Here is a 22,500-nt window from a genome sequence, read left to right on the forward strand (position 1 = left end):
TCTTGGTGACCTCTCTGATCAGTCTCCTCCTTGCTTGATCATCCAGTTTGGAGGGACGCCTGATCTAGGCAGGGTCTTGGTGGTACCATACACCTTACACTTATTAATGATTGTCTTGACTGTGCTCCAAGGGGTATTCAAGGCCTTTGAAATATGTTATACCCATCCCCTGATCTGTGCCTTTCCACAACTTTATCCCATGGGTCTTTTATAAGCTCCTTGATGATCATGGTTGAGTCTTTGCTGTGAAATGCTCTATCCAGCAGAGGAAACCTCCAGGAACAGCTGATTTTTATTCTTAAATAATCAGAATCATGATAATTTAACACAGGTGGAGGCCAATTAACTTGATGTATGATTTTGAAGGTGATTGGTTACATCTGAACTAATTTACAATTGCTATTATAAGGGTGGGTGGACACTTATCTCGCCGAGATATTCTGGTTTTGTGTTTTCAATTAATTTTCTGAAATTTGTAGAATTTGTTTTTCACTTTGAAGTTGTGGGTTACGATGTGTAAATAAAGGTGGAAAAAAGTCTGATTTAATGCAATGAAATTCCAGGTTATTGGGCAATAAAAGGTGAAAATTTTGAAAGGGGGTGTAGTCTTTCTTTCGGCACTGCACATTGACATGACTTGACGAGACGACCCAATTTCAGTTCCTGGGACGACGAAGGACTCAACACGGACTATTCCTTCTTGTTCTCTGTAATTCGTGGTCATTGTACTCCTATTAATTTCTCAATATTGTCTCTCGATCTTCATCTTTCGTCTTACTCTTTTTCTTCCAGGTCTTTCTCCAGGTTTCCAGTTTGTCATCCTTTCGATGTACATTCTTCTTGCCATGTCCAGCCTGGTTCCATTCCAGTTTTTGTTCATTGTGACCAATATATCATTTAATTCATCTTTCTTTCTGATCCACGGGCTTCTCGTCTTGTCTCTATTTTTTTGACAAAGAAACATTGTTGACAAATAAGAGACAACATCTTTCTCTGGTTCTTTGTGTGGTGATCAATTTCTTCTCCTTCCTTGTAAGAGACCAAGGTTCACTGGTATGTGCCATTGCTGGAATTACACATCAATTGTAAACTTCTATTTCAGATGCAAAGGCAGTTTACTTTTCATATTTTTTTTATTTTTTGGAAATGATTTGATGTTAAAAATGCAACACATCCTAATTTGTTAACTATATTTACATAAAAAATAGCTGCAATGTAATGTCTCCCACCCCCTTTCATTTGTCGTTCCTGATATTTCTCACATTTTTCCATCCCTTTCCAAACTTCTCCCTTTATTCCAACCTTCTCCCCAATTTTCCTCCCCTCCCTTGTCCTCCTGCACTCCAACTTCCTTTTCTTTTTTCAATTATCCCCACGAGCGGGCACTCCCACCGTCCGGGCAAGAGTACCCTTCTCAGCCCACCTTCGGTGGGAAATGTGCTGCGGCACATTCTTAGAAATTCACTTCATAATTTTTCTCATTTAAAATTTTTTTTTATTAGTCACAACATATCATACTTTGTAATCATAATTTTGGGAAGGTTACATTATATTATGAAGAAGCGACACCCCCTGCTCACGCTACGGGAGCCTTCGCCTGCTGAATTATTTTTGTTGCACTCGATGAAGTTACTTTGGGAAAAACAGTAGAAAAACAGAACAGGAGAAAAAGTTAAATTTATTGCTTTCGCAACTTCACATTTTATTGTGTAAATATGGAGAAACAGCCTTGCTTAAAGCTTATCTAATATAAAAAGATCATTCTAACCACTCACTGACTGACCATCCATCCATTGGGACCATACTCTGTGCAGAGCGTTGGTGCTGCCAAAGTAGTCTCCTTGGCTCTTGGGCACAATCCTGGATTAGTCGCCACTCCGACACATGATACCAGCAAGCTGGTACTCATTTTGCCGACCTCAGAAGGATGACAGGCAGAGTCAAACTCACTGGGGAGAGTGACCTGGTCTGAATCCAAATTGATAATTAGAAATCAAGCCATTGGTGAAGAGGAAGGAATTAATGTCTGAAGAGATGATGGATTCCATAACCTTGCTGATGATTGGGGGAAGGCTGATTTGTCTGTAGTTGCAGGGATCTGTTTTTGCACTTTTTATGCAGGGCAGTGATGTTTGCAGATTTCCAAGCAGTTGGCAGATGACCTTGGGCAAATGAGAGGGTGAGTAGAACAGAGAGAGGGTGAACAAGAGCCGAGGAGCAGGTTTTTAGGACACGTGGGCTGATGCCGTCTGGACCGGTTGCAGAATCTCAGTTGAGGTTTGACAGCAAACTCTTCACCTTGTCAGGAGAAAAGGACACAGAGTCCTGGGACAGCTGGGTGCGACTGGGTAAGGTGGGTACAGAAAGCAATGGGTTTCGGCCACAAGATTTTGATGCAAACATGGAGTTTAGGCATTCAGCCTGTGCGGCCATTTGAGGTAAGAGAGGGGATGGAGGGGTAACATACATCAGAAACAGACTTAACTTGACACCAACTGGATTTGGAAGAGGAAGAGAGGTTTGAGAGTTCAGACTCAAAATTAGAAAGATGTTGTTTTCTGGCTCTCCTGAGGGTAGATACACTCTTGTTCTGAGCTTTAAGGAAGGAACTGAGATTTCCCTCAGTTGGATTTGCTTTCCATGAGGCAAAGTTGTTTCAGGACAACTGCCTCATCACAAGCTTCAGTGTACAATGGGCAGCAGGAAGGGTAGGACGATTGAAGCTGAGAGGGGATAAATCTGTGAATGAGAGAGAACAAGTTTCTTTGAAAGAATTCCCAGTACAAGTTTATGTTGGAGAAAGTAGCGATGGGAGACCAGTCTCGAAGTTTGATGGCTGCTTGGAGAACCTGCCTGTCGGCCTGAGTGAAATGCCAGACTCCATGACACTGAGGCAGTTCTCTAATAATAGACAGAGAGATGTTCACTTTGACAAGCACGTGGTCACATTAACTGATTGGAGTAGAGGAAGAGCAGCAGATATTTTAAGTGAAATTGGACAAAATCAGATCCAGAAGAGATGGAGTCCCGTTGGTTGAGATCCGGGTCGGGAAGTTGACTGATTGAGTCAGTCCCAATGAGTCACAGAAGTCTTTTGCTGAAGTGCCATGGCAGGTTAGAGAGGAGAGAGGTATCCACACCTTGGCAGGAGAGAGGTATCCACACTTAGCCAACTGGCATGATGACAATTGAAGTCACCACATATGAAGAAGAGAGAGTTGGGATGAGAGGATAGAAGTTGGTCCATGTTTTCGGCGAGCGATGTGTAAATGGAGTCATCACTGTTTGGTGGACGGTACAACACACATATAAACATGAGGTGGGAGTTGAGGGGAAGCCAGAGCCGAGGTATTCCTGGGGGTGTGGGGGAGTGAGGGCAGTGCATGGAGAGTGAGGAATAGAGTCTTTGATGAAGAGAGCAACTCCTCCACCAGGACGAGGCTCTGGCTATCACACTGGAGGAGGGAGTAACTAGGGAGAGTTCGGGTGCTAAGCTTGAGATCCTAGGGTCCTAAGTTCAAATCCTGGTCTCCATTGAATTAATACCAGGTGGGGTTGACTCAGCCTGTCATCCTTCCGAGGTCGGCAAAATGAGTACCAGCTTTCTGGAATGGTTGAGCCTTTCGAGTATCCTGTGTCGGAGTGGTGACCTATCCAACATTGTGCCCAAAAGCCCAGGAGACTGCTTCGGCAGCACCGACGCTCTGTGCAGAGTTGGGCCCCAGTGGATGGATGGAAAATTCAAAGATATTAACAGTTTGGCATAATATTAAAACAACCATGTGTTTCCTGCAGTATCCTTTAAAATTTAAATCATGCCATTCAGAGTGTATTGTCTTACTTGTGTTTGTAAGATGTTGTGATGCCATGAAAACTATATTTTAACAGAAAATAGTTTTTAATGATAATCCTCAAAAGTGTGCTCAGCTTAGCTTTGGGAACATTCAGGCCCATAAAGCATGATTTGCGGTGAGATGAAAGCATCGGCTCTTTGAGCAAAAGGGTCTTGCAGACCTGCACTCAGACCACAGCGTGTGATGCGTACGTCACGTGCTGTTACTGAATGATTGTGACTTGGTTTATGGCTTGAGGTGTGTACATGCCATTCCAGCATTCTGACATTTGTAATCACCTTTCTACCAGTGTTTTGTGATGTAAAAAGGAGACACATGCCGCAGGAGCGTCTTTCCTTGCCAGCTTGTGCTATTCAAAGCAGCTTTACCTTCAATTATACAATTATTCTACAGGGAACCATCAGGTTGCATCAATGCCTTGGCAATTTTTGCTCATAGAATGTCCAACTTTCCTCATGCATGGCGTCCATTTCCTCGATGCTACATTCTATGAAGACAAATGGCAAATGTCCCTGACCTCATGCTATTAATTACCTGGGATGGATGACAAAGTAATCATCATCATCATCATCATCATCATCATCATCATCATCATCATCATCGACCATTAGCTCTTCAGTGCGTTGTTGCTGCTGAAGTAGTTACTAGGCTACAATACTGGTAGGGTCACCACTTTGACCTGGGAAGTCAGGGCAGGAATTAGTCATTTGTTCAGGGTGCCGGTGATGGCTCGCCTACTCTTCAAGAAGGACACCGTGGGATCTTTAGCGTCCATCACCCAATGCTGACAGACAGGGACGCCCAGTTTAACGCACATCTGAGGGATGGCACACATATTGATGAGTCACTCGACTTGGACTTGAAACACCAGAATGACAGTTCTATAACTAGGCCAAGATTCAAACACAGGTGAGACAGCTTAGAGTTGAGTATGCGTACTTCTTGGCCAACCTGCCAGGGTGCATAGTAATCAGGTATGGAATTGAAAGGCAGGTCTTCCTTATGCGAGGTTCTAGGATCAAGGAGGAGCTGAACTTCAAAGGGTAGCAAGTTTACAAACTAACAAAGGATATGGGAGGAGTTGGGGGGATTCCACAAGGAGGAATAATACATAGACGAGTAACAATAGCCCGGAGAGGAATAGAATGGGAAACAATCGGTGCATGTAGAAGAGACATGGGTGAGCATATATGAGGGAGTTATGGGTCGCGCATTTGAAAGTCTGAAGTGAAGAGGAGGAAACAATAGACACAGAGAGAAGATTCCACAATCTTGTTGAAAAGGGGACAAATGAATGAATACAGGTAGGCAACCACCCTGGATTTGGGGAGGACAGTTTGGGGAGGGGGTTTCTTGAGGAACGCTGTGACCTGGTGTAACTTTGAGAGCCAAAGGTTGGAGAGGGCTGGAGGAGCAAGGTCAAACACCGTTTCAAACTTGATGTCCTCGTCAGCAAGACAACCGCAGGTAATTCAAAGCTAACAATGCCAACGACCCCTAGCATTGTCTCTGAAGCTGGAGGACAGTGAATGCAAAGAATAAAAGTTGGAAATCGTGAGTATATACAAGAAGGGAAAGTTAGAGCTTTTAGGGCACAGTTAAAGACGGGACAAGAAAAAAAGGCTTCAATGTTGCCTTATTTGAACTTTGAACTTGAGTTGTTGAACAACGGTGTCGTCTTCCTCACGGGAGGGAAAGGTCTGTATTTAAACACCTTGGGGCAACAGCTGTTGCCTGAGAAATCCTTTTGGAAACATCTCGGGGCAACTCTGTCCCATGGGCAGTTTGCCAGTGTGCCTCTTGGTCGAGAAATGACTGGATGTCAATTTTGCTTCTGGACTGGGTTGAGTTTGAATCTGATGAACAATGTATATGAAGCCAGATCAAGGAATGATGTCTTTGCAGGAAATTGCTGTTTAATTGGATGAACGAGTTAGTGACATGAAAGGGGCAAAATATGAATTGCAATATTATACACAGTATCATAAAAGAGGAGGGTTGGGATGGGTGCAAGATTAGGAGGAACGATGAGGGAAAAGGGAGATATGGCAGAGCTGGGAAAGGGAATGCAAGAGGGAAAGAGAGGAGGGAGGATGGAAAGAGTGCACTGTAGTCTGTAGTGTAGGGGGTGGAGGGAAAGGAAGGTGGAGTTTGAACACTAGTGGGAGGTGCTTTAGGGAGGCTGTAACTGGCAGGGACTCCCCGATAGAGGCTGGGGTTGTGGGGAGGGATTTGGGGGGGGGGGATACCTGCAGGACGCGGTTCCGCGTTCCAGAGGCAGAGCTTGCGCTTGGCTACGAACCCAAAGTTTAGCTCCTCGGTGTCGTAGCGGTCGTGGCGACGAAGTGACCACCTTGTCGAGGTTGTGCTGGACACGGGAGGTGAGCTCGACCTCTAGCCTTTCCCTACCGTGCTGGATACCATCTCCCTCCCCAATCCTTTACCCCTCCCCCCTTCCTCCTTCTTTTGGAACATCCCAATTTTGTGACAGCTCGGCGCATGAGCGCGTGGGTTCCGTGCGCTGCCCGCGTCCATGGGAAAAACCCGATAACCTTGCCTGAGCTGCCTTTACCAAGCTGTGGGCCTCGCTGAGGGGGGATTCTCGGGAGCTCGCGAAGTCTTTCTTGCATTTCGTTTTCTCGACCCGCAGCCTTTGACCGGCCAGTGCATGAGGGTTATCCCAAGGGCAAATTGCCCCTCGTCCCCATTCCCATCACAGTGAATGCCCTTCCCTCCCCCCCCCAAAAGAAGTACAATGATTTTGAACGATCTGTTGAATCAATGTGCAGACAATCGGTTGTCATTCACCTCCCTGCTTAGTTCAAAACCGATTCATTCTTACATCAACCCCTTGGACCCTCTTCCCTCCTACCTACACTGACATGATAAACACTGCGTTCTCTCTGTGGTTGCCGATCAATTGTAAATCTCGTATATCAATATATCACCTGTGACATGAGGATATCATATATCACCTGTGACAGTCATTGCTTTTTCCCACAAATGCTGATTGTGTGGCCGTGGTGATGTTGATTATGGTCTCGATGGGGTGTTCCAAGAACCCCTGATAATGATGATTGGTTGACTTATTGAACTGTCATCTCCAACAGACACGTACATAATATACTTGTTATGTCGTCAATGGGTCATAGCATGTTTCACTTTGACATCTTTCACTCATTTGACCTCATTTAACCTATCATTCAGTGAAACCATCATTACTTTCCATTTGACAATTGTAGCTTTATGATAAATCCAGTTGTAGCGTTAGACTCAACTCGGCCAGACATCGAGACAACACTTCGATGCCATTTGTCACACCAGGATGTCAAAAACTGTATTCTCCTTCTCTGGGGTTTTGATGTAGGACAAAAATGCTGGGCTTGTCTGTCTCTGCTAATCAGGCAGAGCAATTTACTCATTCCTCAACACCTTTGGTGCTCTACAGTTGATGGGATTCCCTAAAAACTTTTATCTTTTTTGTATGTCTTTTGAAAATCTCTCTCTCTCTCTCTCTCTCTCTCTCTCTCTCTCTCTCTCTCTCTCTCTCTCTCTCTCTCTCTCTCTCTCTCTCTCTCTCTCTCTCTCTCTCTCTCTCTCTTTCTCTTTCTCTTTCTCTTTCTCTTTCTCTTTCTCTCTTTCTTTCTCTTTCTCTTTCTCTTTCTCTTTCTCTTTCTCTTTCTCTTTCTCTTTCTCTTTCGCTTTCTCTCTTTCGCTTTCTCTCTTTCTCTTTCTCTCTTTCTCTTTCTCTTTCTCTTTCTCTTTCTCTTTCTCTTTCTCTCTTTCTCTCTTTCTCTTTCTCTTTCTCTTTCTCTCTTTCTCTCTTTCTCTTTCTCTTTCTCTCTTTCTCTCTTTCTCTCTTTCTCTCTTTCTCTCTTTCTCTCTTACTCTCTTACTCTCTTACTCTCTTACTCTCTTTCTCTCTTTCTCTCTTTCTCTCTTTCTCTCTTTCTCTCTTTCTCTCTTTCTCTCTTTCTCTCTTTCTCTCTTTCTCTCTTTCTCTCTTTCTCTCTTTCTCTCTTTCTCTCTTTCTCTCTTTCTCTCTTTCTCTCTTTCTCTCTCTCTCCTTCTGTCACCTCACTCTTGTAGGAGGCAAAATTTTGTAAACAAAAAAGTTCACCTGCACCTGTGTGACCAGCGTTAAACTGTCAAGAGGCAATCAAGCTTTATAAGTTACCTTGCTCTTCTCGGGGGCATTGAACTTAATAGGTTGAAACCCTGATGATGTAACTTTGCTTGGCTGGTCACCATTTTATAAGGTGCATGTTGCTACGATCAGTGCCTTTCGTAAGTCAAGTCTCCTCACACTTTAATGTCTTTCTTCTTAGCTGTCCGCTTGTAAATGAGCATGTGCATATTGGGCAGGAAATCCTGAGCGTTTGTGGTGGGGCTACTGCCTTTGATGATGCCATTGCGTTGTGGTGACTTTGGTTTGCCAAGCTAATGGCCATTGCAGCCAAACGACTACTCTACCCCGCTTAAGGAGGATTCTGTGCGGTGAAGAGACCAAATAATGTTTTGACGGCGGCTTGTACGCACAATCCTGATCATGTCTGCAGGCCATTGATCATCGAGTCTGGCCAGTGATCCCATTTGATTCTTCTTTGTCTTACTCCTATTTGTCATTCTCTTTGGAGTTATTGTTGATGGTTCGCTGTTAGTCACATGCATCTCTTCCCTGTCACCCTTACTTTGTCCCTTGGCATTTCCATTTCCTTTTCCGTGTTGCTGCAGGAATGTCCCTCTGCGGCTGGGTGCAGGGCTATAGTGTTACGGTTGATCCTATAAAAAGCAGTGGCTCGGTAAAAGAGCCTTGAGGCTTGCACGTTGTTACCAGAAGCAGAAGTAACCCAACCACATGCTCCGCCGAAACTGCCAGTGTGACATCAAAATGCATCCGAGTGTTACTTTCCCACCGTGATGTCGCTGGAGTACAGACACGCTTGTTATTTATTTTGTCAACACGACATGCATTTAGTTACTGATGTGATGGGTCGGCCAGGGAACTGTATTATTGTTCAGATCAAAGCTTCCACCTTGCTCAACATTGACATGCAACTTCCTGGACATCCACTTCCTTTCTACCGTCAGGAAGATTATTGAAGAGTTGCATCTGAGGGTCATATCGCTGAATCCCGAAGGTCCGGCAGGATAGCCTCGATGCTTGCACAGTCACCTTTGAGTTGTCTAACCTGGGTTTGAATCCTGACCCAACTCTAAACTGTCATCCTGGTAACGTTTCTCGTACAGGGAGAGGCATCAACATCTGTGCCGTCCCTTTGATGGAAGCTAAGCCGAGTGTCCCGTCTAATGGCATGTGCTGGTGGACGTTTAAGATCGAACGGTATTTTTCACAAAGAGTTGGTGAGTTATCGCCGGATTCCTGAACACATGACAAATTCCTGCCCTCATCAGTCGAACGTCAGGCCCCGTCAGTTGATTCATGAAAGAATTTGGCCGAAATCGTTCCCCAGTTGACCTCACTCGTAGTCGGGGATCATCCATTGCCAAGTCATACATGCCATCCGGTTAATTTCTTTTCCACTTGCAACTCATTTATAGTTGTGTCGTAGATGTCCAAGAATATGTACAAATTTATTCTAAAGACGCTATTGGTATGATTTGTTTTTGTTATGGTGGCATCTCAATACCTCAAAAATATTTGTGTACTCTCAATTACACCCTCCTTGACGTGGCAGCTGGTGACAGCTGGTGGCCATACTTTCCCTATTAGGCATGAGAAACCTCGCATACAGTACTCAAAACATTTGCAGAGAAAACCAGCAAAAAAAAAAAAAAGCTGGGAAGAGAGGAGAAATGTGGAAAAATGTGGTTCCCAGCTGGAGTTGAGGCCCTGACCAGCAGAACTTCTTTTAAAGTACTGAAACGAATGGAACTGATTTCCATTGCAGTATCTAAAGATATTGCTGTTGCAGCATGTCCTGCGGTGTTGAAGCTCACCAAGAGGCTGGCACGGTTTTGGCAGATAAACTTATCAGAAATCAACGTGGTCTGGTGCAACCAGTTTCCTTTGCGAAGTTGCAAGCTGTTAGGTACACTGGAGTCCTTCTTACCATCGCTTGATTCTGACTATGATAAGCCACTAAGGTTGAGTTTAGTACGTTTGGTACACTGCCTTTTTAAAGCTGGCACTAGTGGTCATCGACCTCGCATCTAACGACACTGGTCGTTGTTAGTCGTTAATGATCCCCCGCCCTGACTGACTGTTTGGAAGGCAACGGTAAACCACTGCACGTAACCCTTACTGAGAGACCGTGAGGAGAGCACGGCGCGTTGTCGATGAAGATGAGCGGTCCGAGCGCGTGCCTGGACCGGTTAATCCGTGGCACGTTTCTCTGTAGTGCCCGTAGTCAGACTCTCGGGAGATTTGCAACCCCAAGGCCTTGGTGCGGTGTTTAGTGCAGGCTTCTCGTATTATGATCTTATTGCACCCTTTAGCGCCCGCCTGTAATTTCTGGCATGAACCTGGAAATTGGTGGGCCTCTGCGGCATGCTCGCTAAAGCCTTCGGAATGTTCGCCGCTTTGCCGCACATCTAACTTTTGCATGAAAGGGAGGGCATCTTGGAGATGTCACTATGGATACTGGGGGGAAAAACATAAAATAAATGTCCATTCGAAGCTGGAGAAAAACATCTTGGCTCAAAGACATAATAGAGAAGAGCAGCATTTTTATTAACATATTGCGTGTTGGGGTGTAGCAAGTGCATGTTCTGATTGAACCATGACATTTCTTGCACCGACATCACAACATTTTGAACATTGCCTTTAGGGGAAGCTCTCAGGATATAAACTATTAACTTACTAAACGGATGGGTTTGGTAACCACTGTGACATTTGAACATCAGGAAGTATTTGTTGTATGATGTCAGGCATTTGAATAGATCTGGCAACCATTGTGCAGCAATTTGTATCGCATGATGTCAGGGATTTGAACAGATCTGGAAACCATCAGTGGCAACATTTGTTTTGTGATGCAGAATGTTTATTTTCTTTATTTCAAAACACTTCCACCCATTAGTGATGGAATTATATGAAGTTTTGCAAAAACTAATATCGTGGCAGAAGTGATTCTCCTCTTGGTATTTAATTATTATCGGTTGCTTCTCTGGATCGAGAGCATTTGAAATGTGATCACTTAGTTTTAAAGTAAACCTGCCTACACATTGGTCGATTGATAAATTTTTGTTTGAGGAAATGTCTTTGAGGATCAATTTAATCTAAGGGTCAACAATATTGATGCAACATTGCAATTACGAGGGCCTTTAAAAATGTTCTTTCGACAAGATACTCAGAATAATACAAGAAAGGCCAAGGGTTTAAAAATTTTCACGTAAGTTGTATATAAATTAATAAGAAAATAATTAGTAGTTTTAATTGCGAGAGACTCATATCTTTGTTTTGAAGATCATACAGATTTGAGCAAGTTTATATGCATGGGTTGAGGCTCATGTAAGAGCTCGAACAAAGAATGGACCAGAACATAACAGAAGAGAAAGAACAGTAGAAAGGGGGAAATGCAATTACCTGGAAAGGAAGGGATAGGTTTGGGATGGGTTAATGGGGATAGAAAAGATCATGGTTGTGGATGGGGGATGACCTGCGATTGTGAACAGCTGTCTTTAAGATCTGGAGGGAAGAATGAGATTGGAGAGCATGTGGAAGTTTGTTCTACAGGTGGGAAAAAAGAGGAAGGAATGAGTGGAGGTGAGCAGTGATGCTGGATTTAAGTAGCTTCACAGAAGTGGGTTGATGGTGGACCATCTGCACCCTGCAGAAACCTGGGGGGAAAAAGCCCGGAAAGAGCAGAGGGCGCAAGACCAGAGAGGAGGTGGTAGAAGACAGAGAGACCACCGACCTGTCTCCGATGGATAAGTGATATGGACTCTGTTTCATCACGGGTGATTCCAATTATCTTGAAGTTTCCATGGCATCAAGCTGAGCAAGGTGCAAGGCAGGTGCACCAGCCTTTCGGAGAGAACAGTAATCCATTAAGCTGCACTGAAGGCCCTGTATGTAGATAGGAGTTCAGGTGTGCACAGGAAGGACTTTGTATGACAGACGATGCCCAGTTGGTCACTGGCTTTGGAGGCCAACTTTGAAATGTGGTTTGCCCTAGAAAGATCACAGCTGATTGTGAGGCCTGAAAGTTTGGGTGACTTCTTCAAGAGGAGAGAGAGAGAGAGAGAGAGAGAGAGAGAGAGAGAGAGAGAGAGAGAGAGAGAGAGAGAGAGAGAGAGAGAGAGAGAGAGAGAGAGAGAGAGATAGAGAGAGAGAGAGAGAGAGAGAGACAGAGAGAGAGAGAGAGAGAGACAGAGAGAGAGAGAGACAGAGAGAGAGACAGAGACAGAGACAGAGACAGAGACAGAGACAGAGACAGAGACAGAGACAGAGACAGAGACAGAGACAGAGACAGAGACAGAGACAGAGACAGAGACAGAGACAGAGACAGAGACAGAGACAGAGACAGAGACAGAGAGAGAGAGAGAGAGAGAGAGAGAGAGAGAGATAGAGAGAGAGAGAGAGAGAGAGAGAGAGAGAGAGAGAGAGAGAGAGAGAGAGAGAGAGAGAGATAGAGATAGAGATAGAGATAGAGATAGAGATAGAGATAGAGATATTGTCAGGATTGAACGACATATTCCAAGTGTTGGAACAGCTCATGATTCAATGAAAGTATCTCTTTTTATTCGTCAGTTATTTATATATTTTTGCTGTAAGTGTAATGTGTTTTATTTTCTCAGATGTGATAGTGGCATCGCTGTTGTCAGCATAACAAATAAGTTACCAGGGTTGTAATCTTCACATAAATCATTTGTCGCAAGGTGTGGTTTACACGAGTACATAATCCGACATCCCTCAAACTTTGTTTAAGTTATAAAAACTTTTGATGGAATACTCAAGGTGTAAGTGTTACTTTGCACTGCAGTATCATTAAACGAATCAACCTGTTCTGTGACACCACATGACCCTGAGGGGCCGTCAAATTATTACGTACACCGAGCTATAATGAGAAAACTTTTCAAAGGTGGGGTGATAGGAGAGAGGAGAGAAGATGGGCAACGATGTGAGGAGTGTGGAGTGAAGGGAAAGATTTGGAGGAGATGGGATTAAGGGAAAGGAAAAGAGCTTGATCTGCAGGAGGTGGGGAAGTTGGGGAAGGCAGCGTGGAGCAGTGGGGTTGCAGGGTTGCTAATAATCGGCCACAGTTGTGTATGTAATAAATGGATGACACATATTCACAATAACATGATGCCCTGAAAGGACCATATTTTGCATTAAAAACTCCACAATTACAGCAATATTAGTTGTTAATTTCCCATTTTCTCGAGGAAGCAGTTTGTTTGAATCTCTTCACTCTCTTCCGGCACAGTAATGAAATATGACTTCATTGCAATACACAAAAAACTGGTACAAATCATTTATAAAGGTTAAAGGATATTATGTCAACATACCGTGCCATTGAGGCCTTGCCTGCCAGATATAATAAAGAGCATATTTTAAGTGGGATTTCGAATGAAAGCTTCAAATAATTATATTTGATTGTGGCTTGGGGGACAACCTCTTAGTTCCCAACAAAGTGCTTTGTATTGTAATTCATGAAACTCTCAATTCCAAATGTGGCTGACATCGGTGTACTCATTGCAGTCAATGCTTATCGTTGAAGGATTCCATATCCTCAGAGTTCCACGTCCGATTCTGCAGGTTAATGTGTGTCACTTTAGTGCTTTCTTCCGTGACGTCAAGTCAGCAATGAGGAAAAAGCATCTGTGACGTCACATGTGTTTCATGACAGATCAGGAACTAGACCTGGCAGCCTCCACATGGATTACTAGAAAATTCACGAAAGTTGCATTTGCCCTTTATTGACGTTTTATTAGTATGAAGATGTAAAGTGCAATTCTTATTTTTTATCTCCTGATCAGATATGTAGTCATTATTTTTGAAATCTCCATTTTGTTTTGACTTGAAGTGGAAGCCAAAAGGCCGCGGCAGAAATTTGACGATGTTAGGTAGAAGATTAAGCGGACCGGCTTTTCAGACACTGATGTGGACTACGAGTGTGAATGGCGTGACCAGACGTAGAGGGAAGTCGGTTGACCTGGACCAGTGGACTTTGTCTCCCGGTGCTTTTGTTAGTGGGAAGTGTGTTGTCATTTTACACTTGGTGTTGTCATGGAGTTCTTGCCAATTCTTTTGAAACAGAGAATTGAGCACTGTGATCTGCGTTTGTGTCGCCCTAAAATCGGGGCAGCTTCTCCGTGTATTGTTTGTCATTAACCATTGTTTCTCTGGGTATTCGTCCAGTTTTCTGCACCTGTCCATTCATTTGTAATGACAGCACAGTTTGCATATTTCTGTGTTTGAAACGATTATAGTAAAGGGATTCATCAACCGCATTTTTAAACCATTACACGTGCATGTCTTACATTCCAAAAAGTATTGCTGAGCACAACCACATATTAGTTAACAAACTTTAAATGGCTAATGGTGGAATTTATCCATAAACTTCAACATTCCGATTTCTTTGCAAGAAGTTGCTTACTGAGCCGAGTTGTTTTTTTTTTTTTCTGGTGTTAGGGTGAGAATGAAATCACTAATTTAGGTTAACAATCGCCGTTGCAACTTTATATGAAGGGCAAAGATTAGTGTAGTGCCACATGTTGGCATCCCCCCAGAGGCTGCAAGGGCATGTCCCAGAAGCCATTAATGCTCAGACATGTTCCATCTGGCCTCACATACTGAGGAACCCCCCCCCCCCCCAGACTAGGGAAATCGATGAGGTAACCAGTTAGGATTTAAAGAATACAGGACATATCTGTTCAAATTGCACTGTCAAGCCGCAAGTGTGGCAACTCTTTTGTCTGCAATATGTTTCATTCTCCTTGTAATATCTTGCTCTTAATTTATTTCTCAGTTTATTTCAGTAGGTGTTGTTATTGGTGACGTGTTGTTCAACTCCTGTTCTTCACTCAATTATTTCCTGCTATCTTGTCGAAATGGAACAGGTGTATAATATACACTTGTGAACTGTCTTCCAACTCGTGCCACGGTTTTGCCGTTGGCAGCAAACTCGCACCGTGTAATAAACCACCACACTGACGACAGTGGTTGCTCCGACAACCATTTGCTCACCGCTTGCTTCTTTCCTCCCCCTTCCCCTGCGGCTAGCCAGGCCATGCTATTCATAGCATCCTTCCCACCTCCCCAGTGCCCTGCCCTCCCTTCCCCAACCCTCTTGTCAAACCCTTTCCGTCATTCGGCCTCTCCCTCCTTCTTGCCTCCTGGCCTGCATGCTTTAGAAGTCCCCGAAGAGGGAAGCAGCCGGCAGAGCGTGCATAGGCCTAGTGTCGATAGTACCACGCCGGGCTTTCCCAGGCCAAGCTTGGTGGGGTGGCGCTCAGGAAGTGAGCTTCCCTCGGCATTCCTGCGACAGTTTCGTATCATTGTTTCTCAGCTGTCGAGACAATTACGTCACGTATTTTTCCGAAAACATATCGGTTGTTTGTTTTTTGTTTGTTTTCGTGAGAGAGTTTTTTTTTTCTGTTTTATGGGAAACATTTGAAAAATAATACTTCACCACTCAAAGACTCAAGCATTATTATTTCCAAGACAATCTTTGTGAAATTGTTTCATGAGGTGTATTGAGATGGTCTTCATCCTTTCGTGAATGGTGTCGACTTTCTTTACGGAGGAATGGAGGAAGGAGAAGTGATGGTACGAATCGTGAGGTTTTAAGGTTGAGAGACCAAAAAGTACTTCCACTCTGTGATTCATTGTTGCTGTTTAAAGAGAGGAAGCCTCGAAGAAATACCTTTTATTTGAGATAATAGACGTAGGCCAAGTCATGTGGAGAACAACCAAGTTGGGTTGAAAATTGTCCAAAACCGAAGTACGAGACAAATTGGTTACATCGAGGCCAGAGGAGGAAGCAAACAAGAGGCAGGTAAGAAGCAAGCTGAATGCAGGTCAGAGCTCTAAATTGTAGAGAAGGTCAGCTTGAGGGTACGGCATAGCAAGGAATAACGGTCTTGATAATTTCCACAGGATCCATGAAACTCTGCAAATTGCATCGCTCGGTAAAAACATATGCAACTGAGAATGTACGCAGCACGGCATAAATAATGACACCCGTGTACTGTAATTGCTTAAGGTAAATTGAGGTGTTGGGTAATGTCGTTAGGGAAGGTCATATGATTCGGTTCAGGCTTTCCGTCGGATTTCTTTGCTTGTTATCCTCTTAGTCAGACAATCGGGAAAGCACGTGAGTGGGGGATGGAGGAGGGAGGGCTGTGTTTCTTCTTGAGTTGCCCGTTGATGATGCAATGTGCAAGGACCTTGGTTGCGTGATTGAGCTTGGGTAAGTTAAATATGATTTAAATGACTTGGGATTTTAAAGGGCCCGTCGTATGTTCCGCACCCACCAGTGATTCATCGCAGGGACATGAGGAAGTGGAGAATTTGACTGGCAGTCCCTTCCTACTGGAGCTTCCCCAAAGCCATGACCTTGCGGTGTCCATCTCTCAGTCCCCTGATGGCTCTCAGCAGGATTTTCCTGAATCAAGTGAACCAGCGTCATACCGTCGCGGCGAGGCGGGAGGGGGCTGTTTGACAATTACTTAGGCCAAGACTAAGTATCTTAGCTCTTTGGGGTTGCCTGAGATCTTTGAGACCAAATCTTCATTAAATATCCCAGCACCAATAGTATGTTTCCCCACTTGCTGTTATTTATTTGTCCCAATTATGCACCGAAGGAATGGATAATTTTGTCCCATCGTGTGTTTCACTTATAATTATTCAGTTTTATCACCACTGTAACTTAATACGTTTCTTTATGGCTATAATAACATGAGGTTATTTTATTTTTCTAAACAGTGTCGAGACTCGTGATGAGCTTGAGTTGTTTGCTGTGTTTAGGTCATCGTAAGAGATAATCATAACAAGTACAAAAACAATAACTACTGGAAACTTTGTGTTTTTTTTTTAATAACTCCCACCTTACTTCCGTGTACCTCATCAGTTTATCAATGATTACTACAAATTGCACTTAAGCTGTTAAGGGGGCAATAAACCAGAGTGGATCTCTCTTTTTCGATTTTAACCCACTGAAATTAACATCCTCGAACACCATAAGATTCATAAACGAGCTCCTCTACAATGGAAAACTTGGTTGATGAATGTGAAAGTCAAAGCGGATACACCGTTGTTCCGTAAAAACAAGTGGTTCAGCCAAAAGGTGCCAACAGTGAGAGACAGAGGAAGTTGGGAAAGGAGGGTACTACCAGCCATTTATAACTGGTCCCTTCAGCTACCTTTTGCCATGCTCCTCGTGGGATTGGGTTGCCTAATTGGATTGCGGAAGGCCAGGAGGAGAAGCGGATTGAGCGGAGCATTGTCGGAAAAGAGGCTGGGCCGGAGGGCAAGGCTTGGGCTCTGTGCGATGGATTGGATGTGCACACGGGACAGTGGGAAGGTCATGCCAAGCCGTGTTGAGAGGATGTGTCTTGCTGTCTTATCATTGAAAACGTTGTTTTATTCATAAACCTCAAGATTGGAGTTGTAGTTCATGTCACGTTCACTAATTCTGTGTCACTTTCACCATTTTATTTTAAACCTGTGTTCATGTCTTGTCCTGAGAGATAGTGTCAAGATGACGTTTCATGGGTAAAATCTAATGGCCGTGCTTTTATCATATCTGATTTAAGTGTACTTGGGTTAATAATCTGATATCACCACATGTTCTAGATATATAAATATATATATTTTTTAATCAGAGAATACTAACGAGGCCTTGTTGCTAGGAATGAAAATGGACAACAAAGAATGTAATTTTGAAGGTACAATACTGAAAGCTAACAGAAGGCATGCTCAATGTAGATGAACGTTGCGCTCAAAGCGCAGGTGCAATGCAGACTGAATCAAGCTGAATGCACAGGTGATAATCTCTCCAATGTTTTTGGGGACTGGAGCTTTAAGCACAGGTGGGAACTTTGCGGAGCTCCCTGAAAAAGTCCACAGATCAAGTAGCCATATAATTTTTCAAAGAATCATGTCGTTCTTACAGGAAAGAGTTGCATCATCCATTTAGAAAGTCCCTGCTGAAGATGTACAGAATGGTTGCGGCCTCTTCAGGCCACATAGATTGGATTGAATGCACCGGAGTAAATGTTCCAGATTTATTACAAAAGAAACAAACAAATGCATTGAATGAATCATGAAGTTATTTTTCAGTATTAACTCAGCAGCAACACCATTTTGATTTATTTATTGCTGAACTATTGTAGCTTTCTTTTTTGTGTACAGAGTGAAGGCTTTTGGAAGAGCAAGAACACTGAATGGATCAGGATGCAACAGAACAAAAAGAACAGCCAAAAGAGAAGTGCAAAATGCCAACAGCAGGATTGAAGGACAAAATAGAGTGATACTTAGACAAACAATGCATGTAAGTAGAATTGAGGGGTAAGGGAGGACATATGGGATGGACAAGATGGATAGAGAAGCAAATCCCTTTGATGTAAAAACTGGAAATTTGGAAGAATACGGGCTTGGGAATGGGGAATGGGGGTGGGGGTGGGGGTTTAACATGGTTAGAAATGATCATGGTTTTGGATGGGGGGATCTGAGATGGTGGTGAGCAGCTGTCTTGAATACTTGGAAGGAAGAATGAGATTGACGAGAATGTGGAAGTTGGTTCCACAGACCGGACGAAAGAGGAACGAATGAGTGAAGGTGAGCAGTGATTCTGGGTTTCGGTAGATTTACCAGAAGGGGGTTGATTGTGGACTGCATGCTCCCTGCAGAAACATGGGGTGGGGGACAATGGATGGAACGAGCAGAGGGTGGAAGACCAGAAAGGAGGAAGTAGAATACGGAGACCACCTGTCTGTGATGGGAAAGTGATCGACCCATAGACTCAGCTTCATCATGGGAGATTCCGATAATCTTGAAGGCCTTCATTTCCACGTGGTAAAGCTGAGATAGTTGTGAGGCAAGAGTAGAGGAAGTCAGTAAGCCATGTGTGGAGTTGGCCTTGGATAGACAGAGATTTTGGAGGGCAAGGCAGGATGCCAGACTGTATCGAAAGCTCGGAATATGTCTGGAGAGATGGCCCTGATCTCATGGCTGACATTGAAGGCTTCCATCAATTTTTGGGAGAGTAGGAGCTGTCTGTCCAAGATAGAGTGACAAGGTCTCAATGAGGCCATTAGAGAAAAGGAAGGATTTTCATATCAACTGCAATGATGGATTCCATGACCTTGCTGATGATTGGCCTGTAGTTACAAAAAATTGTAGGCCTGATGAAGCTGAGAGGCCTGCAGTTAAAAAGGATCCATTTTTGCACCTTGTTTATGTAATGCAGTTGTTGTTGTTTCGTATGCAGCTTGTGGCTGATGCTTGCATAATTTTCTGGAAGTCGGGCTGTGCCACTGATGCATTGCCTCTGTTACCAGTAAGCTGGTACTCATTTTGCTGACCTCAGAAGGACAACAGGCTGAGTCAACCCACCTGGTGTTATTTCAATGGTAATTGCTCGAACTCGAGACCCAAAGATCTTAAGCCAGCCACATTAACGGTTAAGCCACCACCAGGCTTATGTAATGCAGTGATGTTGGCTGATTTCCAAGCAGATGGTAGATGACGTAGGATGAGGATGAGCAAAGGATGAGCGAATGACACCATGGGCCTACTATAGTAAAACTGACATGCAAGAGCAGCAGAGCAGGTTTTAGGACACATGAACTAATCCTGTCTGGTCCAATTGTGGAATCAGAATTGAGGGTTGCCAGAAACTTCCCCACCTTCATAAGTGCAAAAGACACAAAGTCCAGGAGCAGTTGGGTGTGACTGGGTCGGGTGGGTACAGAGATCGGGGGGGGGGGGGGATGGGGACACTAGATTTGGAAGCAAACACAGAATTGAGGCATTCAGCCTTCTCACAAGTGGCATCGGCTGTGGTGCCATTTGAAGTGAGGGACGGGAAGGAAGTTGAGGATACACCAGAGATGGACTTAACAAAGTGCCACCGGGTATTAGAGGAGGGAGACAAGTTTGAAGTTCATTCCTGTGGTTGGTGAGATGTTGTTTTCTGACTCTCCTGAGAGTAGACACACACTTGTTGTAGGCTTTTTGGAATGCACGAAGATTGCCTTCGGTCGGATTTGCCTGAAAGGGATGCGAAGGGAAGTTGTTTCAGAGCATCTTCGTCAGCACATGATTCGGTGTACCACAGGTGGAAAGAAGTTAGGATAACTATTGATGAGATGGGATGGATCTGTGCAGAAGAGAGAGCATCTTTCTCTGAAAGAATTACCAGGCTGAGTTAATATCAGGGGCAGAACTGTCTTTCTTTGTGTGGCCACCTCCTAATTATTTGCCTTGTGTTGAAATAGAAAGAGATGTGAAAATACTCAATTACATATTGGTGAATGTGAACAAGTTGGTGATCTTAGAAATGATAATTATACCTCTTTTCAAATTGTAAGTTAAACTGTAACTTCATCTATGAAGACCCTGCATACCTTGTAAATAATTTCAAGTCCTTGTGCATTTGTCTGTGCGTTTGTTTGTTACTCTTTCACGGCTGATCCGTAGCGCCGAGACGCACCAAATTTTCGGTGTAGGTACTTCAGAATTTGGCTGAGGTTTTAAGCTACCGTATGGTGGTCTTGAAGGCCATTTGGAGGCGAGCGGAGGCCGCTATGAAGTGTATATTGGAATGTGGGGTCAAGCAGTGCTGCCGCTGACTCGCAGGCAAAAGGTAACCGTCATGAGGCCAATAACTCCATATCTTTTCAATGTCCAACATGTCCTGAAACTCCCACCAGGAAAAGCCACCCAGCTGGGCAGTGCCAGGTACGCCCCCCCCCTCACCTTTTTGCTGAGGAGTTTATATATCCCCCCAAAGGACAAGGTTGATGTATGAATGCTGGAGGTGGAGGAGGGGGTTTATGTTAGAGATATATTTTTGTTTAATATAGATGTAGGAGTCAAAGCTAATGTAAAATGTGAGGGGGAGGGGGGGATTGCACATGTGACATAATATGTCGGTACCTGTGTATTGGCCCTTCCTTAGCCTTTGCATTCAGAAAATAAAGAATGAAGGATTGCATTCAGAATCCCAAGGCTAAACATGCATTATGCAGTTGGTGTGTGCAGTGTTGATGAAACACCATCTTAAGGCGATGAAAGTTCTTGAGAATTCTTTGAATAAATTATTTTCCGATCTCGTGGGATGTCTTCGAAAGAAATTAGACTTACCAATGCCCCATCCCGACACCGTTGCTATTATTGCCCAGACCCTAACCAGGAGCAAGAAGTAGATGATGGGCATACTAGTCTAGAGCTTGAATGTACATCTATATACTTTCTTTCTGTAAGAAAATGCAAAGAGGGGAAATAAATAGAAAAAAAAAAAAAAACAGAACACAGAGTTTGGGAAAAGAAAGACGAATCACTTCATTTTTGATGTGATTGTCCTGAGCAACCTAATGATTAAAAAAATCCATTCAGAGCTTTCATTTGGAACGTTCGCTCAAGATTAAGTTTGTGAGGCCTTTTGTTTTCACTTACTCGGTCTCATGAGGAGAGTTTAGTACGTTGCTCGAAGGACGCGAACATTGTTCTGGTGCAGTGACTCTAATAATAAGGTCATGTAGGTCGGTACACAATTTGGCCAGGGTACTCTTGTGTCGGATCATGTGATATGATGAAAACTGTTTTGTGGGCCTTGAGGTTTAATTATCAGCGCTTTTGTTAGGCCTGAGGTCTGCTTACTACAGCAATAGTTAGCCTTGAGGCCAAAGCATACCGGAGCACCGGCAATGCCCCCTTTTGGCAATTTATGCCTGAACAAATTTAGAAACCATGCTTTATTATTATATCCTTCAACATGTACCTGAACATAATTAACTTCACACAGTTGCCTGTTCTGGTGCAATTTCCTTTTATCGTTCTAATTATCTTAGCCTTTAGGCCTTCAACTTGCAGCCTCCAGGCACCGTTACTTATTGAGGAACTATTCGTAATTGCTGATGGATCTATCATCAGAAGGGTTGAAAGGATACAAGTTTAATCCTACCATTGTCGTAACTTCTTGTTTAATCGTAAGCACTTGTAAATTTGTTAGTGACGAATACAGCAAGTTTCTACTTAACGTTGTCGTGGATGTGTCCCTCGAAAGTATGACGTTGAGCAGACGAGATATTCCCATAGAGGAAATGTTATAATGGGGGAGATGCATTACCAGGGCACATTGTTGGTCACCTAAACATAACTTTAACCTCACAACTACAGATTAGAGACAAATATTGAACAAATCAATGAAGAATAAAGGAAATACACAAATGCGTTTAGTAACGTCCATTTTCACATCCAAAGTGATGGAATGATGGGACCTCTTGGCTGGAGTACTGGCAGGAGGCTTTGCAGGCATGGTGGACGGTTTCTGGAAAGTTGGGCACAGAATATGTCCATGGAATGCACTCGATATCGAACCAATCGCAAAGGGGAAAACACGTGCGACCGAGGCCAACCCAAGTTACCGCTATCCCGAATCGGTATGACTTGACTCGGCAGAATTGGCACGGCGTCGGCCAGATGGACGTGGCTTATGCTCCACGAGCTGATAAT

General features: G+C 43.8%; 1 protein-coding gene across 22 annotated transcripts in view; it reads left to right on the forward strand.

The window, feature by feature from the left end:
- The window catches only part of HIVEP2 (HIVEP zinc finger 2), a 321,024-nt gene that overhangs the window by 130,669 nt on the left and 167,855 nt on the right, over positions 1–22,500 (forward strand). For 3 of the 22 annotated variants that reach the window (XM_085881717.1, XM_085881710.1, XM_085881719.1), the window contains exon 1: positions 6,096–6,235. The exons of the other annotated variants lie outside the window; for them this stretch is intronic. The gene's annotated coding sequence lies outside the window, so the exon portion shown is untranslated. Of the gene's footprint in view, positions 1–6,095; positions 6,236–22,500 lie in introns of those variants that run through there. 22 annotated transcript variants of the gene reach the window in all.

Source organism: Eptatretus burgeri, chromosome 5, assembly GCF_056783735.1.
Source record: "Eptatretus burgeri isolate ZD-2024b chromosome 5, Ebu_testis_v1, whole genome shotgun sequence".
NCBI lineage: Eukaryota > Metazoa > Chordata > Myxini > Myxiniformes > Myxinidae > Eptatretus > Eptatretus burgeri.